Source organism: Rattus rattus, chromosome 1 (genome assembly GCF_011064425.1).
Source record: "Rattus rattus isolate New Zealand chromosome 1, Rrattus_CSIRO_v1, whole genome shotgun sequence".
Taxonomy (NCBI): Eukaryota; Metazoa; Chordata; class Mammalia; order Rodentia; family Muridae; genus Rattus; species Rattus rattus.
In genome coordinates, this window is record NC_046154.1 from 157,553,341 (window position 1) to 157,560,051 (window position 6,711).

A 6,711-nucleotide genomic window follows, 5' to 3' on the forward strand; every position below is an offset into this window, starting at 1 on the left:
AGTAACAGCATCCCCGATTGCGGAAAGATAGTGACTACCTCGAGCTTAAATGCCTTAATTAATAACAGTCGTCTTCCCCAATGCAGTTAGAATGGCAGATTCTTTTGTAAGCCCGTATTTTGTTTTCGTTTTGTTTTTTAAGGTGGGCTAAGCCCGTTCCGACCTTGTTTTTAACTTTACATTTAAGGGGGACAGCTACGTTTTGCGGCTCACACTCTTGTGAACTCTGGGGCCCTCTATTGCTTTGCTCACAGTGTCCTGGACTATCCTGATTCAAACTTTTAATGGGAAAACCCACAGAATCAAAGGAATCCCTAGGGACAGGAACAAGGAGGGCCTACTATGCAAACTCATGAACTAGGAATGAGGCAAAAGTGTTGCAAAGCTCGCTCATACCTTATGTTTCAATTTATTGATTTTGTTTGCTTGTTTTTATTGTTGTTTTTGAGGGAGAATCTCTGTTAAGCCGCTGTGGCTGTCCAAGTGCTCGCATACAGACCAGGCTTGTCGGGAACTTTGCTTCCAGGGTGCTGGAATTTAAAGGCAGGGGCCACTATGCACTGCTACTGAACCAATCCCCTTTTTACTAATAAAATTAAAGTAACAACCAATGAATACAATTATTGAATTGCAGAGAGATGAATCACATAGCAACAATGTTCAACATAGATCTCAAGACATATGAAGAGTAACTTCGATTCAGACCAAAAAGTTCGTTGGCTCCAAGTCCGGAGGAATGTCTATATCCACAAATGTAAACATAATCACAGCCTTCAGATCATAGTGAGAAACAGTCATTCTGTCTTTACTGACGATGGGGCTAATCACTGCTAAGACGGAGCACAAGATTCCCTAGTTTATCTGTTTCAAGAGGAGGTTTTGGGTTTTTAGTACCAGGAGTAGGATTTCAGCTTGTTTTTAGTGTCAGCAAGTGGGGGGGGGGGCAGTGGATGTTTGCTTGGGTTCTTAAAAGAAAATAAAGAGCCACTGATGGTTATATATTAAGAATGCGGTGAGAAGCAAAGGACAATTTGAAGAAAGTATCTCTTGATGGAATTGATGACAAGGATGGCAAGATGACAGAGATGTTGGATGGCAACCGCTAAGCATCAACAGTGTTAAAAGAAAAGAGGAGGGGGAAAACCAGAGCATGAAGTAGGGATGCAGCTGATAGATTTAGGCAATCTTACCTAAAGAGTTTTAGACAGAGCCTATCTTTGCATTATACTTGGGCTGGCTGTGATTTTCCTACATCATTTACTCTTTCAAAGTCTAGGGTAGCTCTGCTTCGTCTCACACCAATCATTTTCATCTTTAGCTATACTTTTCCTTTGGGATATAAGACCATTATGGGTGGCCAAAAATAACCATCATCACCACCACCACCACCACCACCTCCATCATCATCATCATTGTCCTTGTTATTAACCTCTTGTTATTTATAACTGTTATTATATCTGCTGCTGTTAAGGCAAATTTAGACTCCACTCCATGAGACACTGTGTACTTGGGAGGAATCCCAAGCTCTCTTAGCTTTTTACCAGTTATTTTATGAGTCGGGGTTCTTGTTGACCATGTGTCTTCTCTTGTGAACACTGATGGCATTTCCCGTCCATCTTGGCTTTCCACTGTCCTCAATGTCTGGCACTTGCTTTTTGCAGCTTCTCTGATCTAGAGAACAGAAGACTTGCACAAGTTGGAGGAAAATTTGAGGTGTCCTGTAGTCCCATGGAAATGAATAGCCCTGGAGATAGGTCCAAAATAATATTCCTCTAGTTCTTGTGTATATTGGTACAGGTTTCCAAGTACAGCTATTGGGGTTGGGGATTTAGCTCAGCGGTAGAGCGCTTGCCTAGCAAGCGCAAGGTCTTGGATTCGGTCCCCAGCTCCGAAAAAAATAAAATAAAATAAAATAAATAAATAAATAAAGACAGCACCGAGTGTGATTTTTTTTTTTTTGGTTAAATCAGTTTTCAGTATTTATACTATTCCAGATATGCTCAAGTTAGTGTCTTATTGCTATAGTGACAAATTATTTCAAACTTAGTACCTTAAAATAGCACAAAGTTATCATTTTACCATGCTAGGGACCGGAACTCTGAAATGCACCTTACTGGGTAGAGCCAAGGGCCGTCTTCCTTCTATAAGCAGTCCCTTCCCTTTAGAAGCTCCTAGAGTTCCTTAGTTTGGCTGTATCGCCGACTGTCTGCTTCTGCCAAGCCTCCAACTCTGGCTCCTCCCTCTTCTATATTGTAAGGACTCTGGAGTTTTTGCTGAATGGATGCCAAAGAAGTGCAAGATCGTCCTCTTGCCTCAGCATCCTGAATCTGAAGAAAAAAGTCCCAGTTGCGATGTAAGATGATTATTTACAGATTGGCATAGCAACATCTTTAGAGAGACGGTATTCTGCGTGTAATGTGCTCTATGTCACCCCCTCTAAACATGTTTCCATTTTCCTGTATAACCATGTTTTTCATGATGCTGATCATTGGGCTGCTTTTCCTCTGCCTGTATTTTTTTAAAAAAAATATTATTTTACTTGTTCACTTTATATACTGGTTGCTGCCCCCGTCCTGGTCACCCCTCCAAAAACCCCTCCTCCAAATCCCTTCCCCTTCTCCTCTGAATGAGTGGGAGCTTCCCTGGGTATCCCTCCTCCCTGGCCCATCAAGTCTCTGTGAGGCTGGGAGCGTCTTCTCCCACTGAGGACAGACAATGGTAGCCCATGGTAACAGTAGAAATAATTAACACTTTAAGATTTCATTAAATATTTAATAGAGCTTAAAATATCATATTAAGATGTTTTAAGAGCTGCTAGGGAAGGTGCCTAGTATTTAGGGGGAGGCACTGTCAACCCAAGTGACATAACCACACACACACACACACACAGTAAATAAATAATGATGTGTCAAACATCCTAGGTATCTGTCCCTCTTCCACAATAAATGAATTTTTAAAAATTATGTTCAATTTTTTTTATTGTTCAGTCATTATCCCCCTCCCATTCTGCCCTCCGACAGTTCCTCATCCCATTCCTCCTCCCCCATCTCCAAAAGGATGTCCCTACCCCCGTCACCACCCCACACCCCTCCAGGCCTCCCCATTCCTTGGGGCCTCAAGTCTCTCAAGGGTTAGGTGCATCTTCTCTCACTGAGGCCAGACCAGGCAGTCCTTTGCTGTACATGTGTTGGGGACTTCAAATCAGCTAGCGAGTGTTGCCTGGTTGGTGGCTCAGTGTCTGAGATATTATCAGGGGTCCAGGTCGGTTGAGACTGCTGGTCTTCCTATGGGGTCTCCCTCCCTGGCTTCAGTCCATTGGTTGGGTATAAGTATCTGCTTCTATCTCAGTCTGCCTCTCAGAGGACAGCCATGCTAGGCTGTAAGCACACCATAATATCAGTAATGGTGTCAGGCCTTGGAGTCTCCCTGGAGCTGGCTTTCAATTTGGCCTGTCACTGGACCTCCTTTCCCTCAGTCTCTTGTTTTACAAACAAGTCATTTTTCTCTGCTGTCAATTTTTATCCCTGAAGTTCTTTCAGACAGGAACAATTCTGGGTCAGAGTTTTTGACTGTGGGATGGCAATCCCATCCCTCTACTTGATTTCCTGTCTTTCCACTGGAGGCAGATTCTACAAGCTCCCTCTCCCGACTGTTGGACATTCCATCTAAGGTCCCTCCCATTGAGTCCTGAGAGTCTTTCACCTCCCAGGTCTCTGGTACATTCTAAAGGGTCCCCTCCTGGCCCCCGCCACCTCCCAGATCCTGAGGTTGCATATTTCTACTCATTCTGCTGGCCCTCGGGGCTTCACTCCTATCCCCACCCCCAACCCCCACCCCCACCCCCAAAAGACCTGATCCTGTTCCCCTTTTCCACTCCCCCTACCCTCTCCCATCCAGTTCCTTCCCTATAAATGATTTTTTTTTACAAAGTTTTCCATCAGTGTGAAATTCTTGTATGAGTACAATGCTTACACAAGTAAGCCTTTTCAGCAGTGTAAATTCATGAAAGCTACAGGAACTAGAGCAGTGAATTCTTCTGCACAATGCTTACTCACATAAGGCTTCTCTCCAGTGTGAGTTCTTTAATGTTTGGTAAGATGTTGAGAACATAAAGCAGTTCTGCACATGTTTTACAAACGAAATCATTTTTCTCTGCTGTCAGTTCTTTCATGAGAGCTATGAGTCCTGGAATAGGTGAATGTTTTTCACAATGCTTCTCTGCAGATGGCTCTCCCCAGTGTGACTGACTCCTTTTAGGAATGCACCAACAACTAGAGCAGGAGAAGGCTTTCCCACAATGCTCACAGCCACAAGGCTACTGTCCTGACTGAATTCTTAGGGTCACTATGGTGGGAACTGATGAGGGTTTTCCCATATGTATTACATGCAAAGGATTTCTTTCCAGTGTAAATTCTTTCGTGAGAATAAGAGCATCTGAAACTAGTGAAGGCTTTTCCATAATGCTCACATAAATAAGGCATCCCTCCAATGTGGGTTCCTTCATGAATTTTACAGTATTTAAAACTGATGAAGGCTTTTCTACAGTGTTTGCATGTAGAAGTGAGTTACTTTATGGTCTTAAACAGTGTCACATTTAAATGTTTCACCATACTGCTTACAAATGTAAGTTTTCTCTTCAACATGAGTTTTTCCACGGTTGATGAGGTCACTGGAAGAACCAATGAAGGATTCTTCACAGTGTGTGCACTCAAATGGTGTCACTCCTTATCGATTGCTTCATCTATCTGGCTCTGTCCTTCAGATGTTTACATTGAGTTCTCTCATGAGGCTGGTCAGAAGGGGCACACGTACAGGCTTCTAACATTGTTGATGTTTTACAGTTTCTCTCTAGGAGGAGGTCCAAGTGCCTAAAATGGTTCAGAATGACTGACATCTTCCGATTGTGTCTGAGGTGTAAAAGCCTTTACCACAGGTTCCACATATCCAGATCACTGCCCTCTAGACACTGAGACACACATGTGAGGATGAACGACCACTGATGTGTCTTACGCACAGTTGGCTTTCGTGTTATCACAGCGGCATGTCCTCCTCGGCCACATTCTCAGGACCCGGTCACTGATTTTCATCACATTGGCTATCGTATTCACATTCACAGTCTTTCTCAATCACCTGAGTTCTGAGAGAGAGAGAGAGAGAGAGAGAGAGAGAGAGAGAGAGAGAGAGAGAGAGAGAGAGAGAGAGAGAGACAGAGAGAGAGAGAGAGAGAGAGAGAGAGAGAGAGAGAGAGAGACAGAGACAGACACAGAGACAGAGAGACAGAGAGAGACAGAGATAGAGACAGAAACAGAGACAGAGACACAGAGAGAGACAGAGACAGAGACAGAGAGACAGAGACACAGAGAGAGACAGAGATAGAGACAGACACAGAGACAGAGACACAGAGAGAGACAGAGAGAGAGAGACAGAGAGAGACAGAGTCAGACACAGAGACAGAGAGACAGAGAGACAGAGATAGAAACAGAGAGAGACAGAGATAGAAACAGAGAGAGACAGAGACAAGTGACAAAGACAGAGAGACAGAGATAGGCAGAGACAGAGAGACAGAGATAGGCAGACAGAGACAGAGAGACAGAGATAGAGACAGACACAGAGACAGAGACACAGAGACAGAGACACAGAGAGAGACAGAGAGAGAGAGAGACAGAGTCAGACACAGAGACAGAGAGACAGAGAGAGACAGAGAGACAGAGACACAGAGACACAGAGACACAGAGAGAGACAGAGACACAGAGAGACGGAGACAGAGACAGAGACACAGAGACACAGAGAGAGACAGAGAGAGAGACAGAGAGAGAGACAGAGAGAGAGACAGAGTCAGAGAGAGACAGAGAGATTACTGTAACTAACTATAATATCTCAGAGGCCATAACAGAATGCCTCCAATGTTATGAACAATTTAGGTCACATGTAAAGACCCTGTTATGAGTTGATGAGTGTTTACTTCTTTAAGAATTATGACAGAGCAATATCACCACTACCTTGGAGGTTAATAATACTCTTCTAGGAGATCAGAGATTAGTTACAGCTTCCATGTCACAAATTCCTCCTCACACATTTTTGTTACTCTGGATCCACAGGATCCGTTGCGTTCTTCTGGCTTCCGTAAATCCTCACCATACATGTGGCCCACATTCACACAAGCAGAGGAACTAATACACAAAATAATGAACATAAAAGGAGTGAGCATGGGGTTGGGGATTTGGCTCAGTGGTAGAGTGCTTACCTAGGAAGCACAAGGTCCTGGGTTGTCCCCAGCCCCAGAAAAAAAAAACCAAAAAAAAAAAAAAAAAAAAGGAGGAGCATGCAGCCAAAGGTCATGGTGTTAGTAGACAATCACATGGATAACACCGGCAGTTAGGTATTTTTCATAGTCTGTGTAGGTGGCTTCTTTTTAACAACCCAACACAAGCTAGGGTCATCTGAGAATAGGGACAGTCAACTGAGAAAATGGCTCCATTAGATCGGCCTGTAAGCAGGCCTGTGCAGGCATTTTATTCACTAATGGTTGATGCTGGAGGGCTTAGCCTATGGTGGGTGGTGCGCCCCTGGGCAAGTGGGCATGAGTTGCATAAGAAAGGTACCTAAGTAATTCACGGGGAGCAAGCTAGTCGGCAGCATCCCTCCATGGTCTCCAGTTCAGTCTCTGCCTCTTGGTTTCTGCCTTTAGGTCCTTGCCTCTTTTGAGCTTCT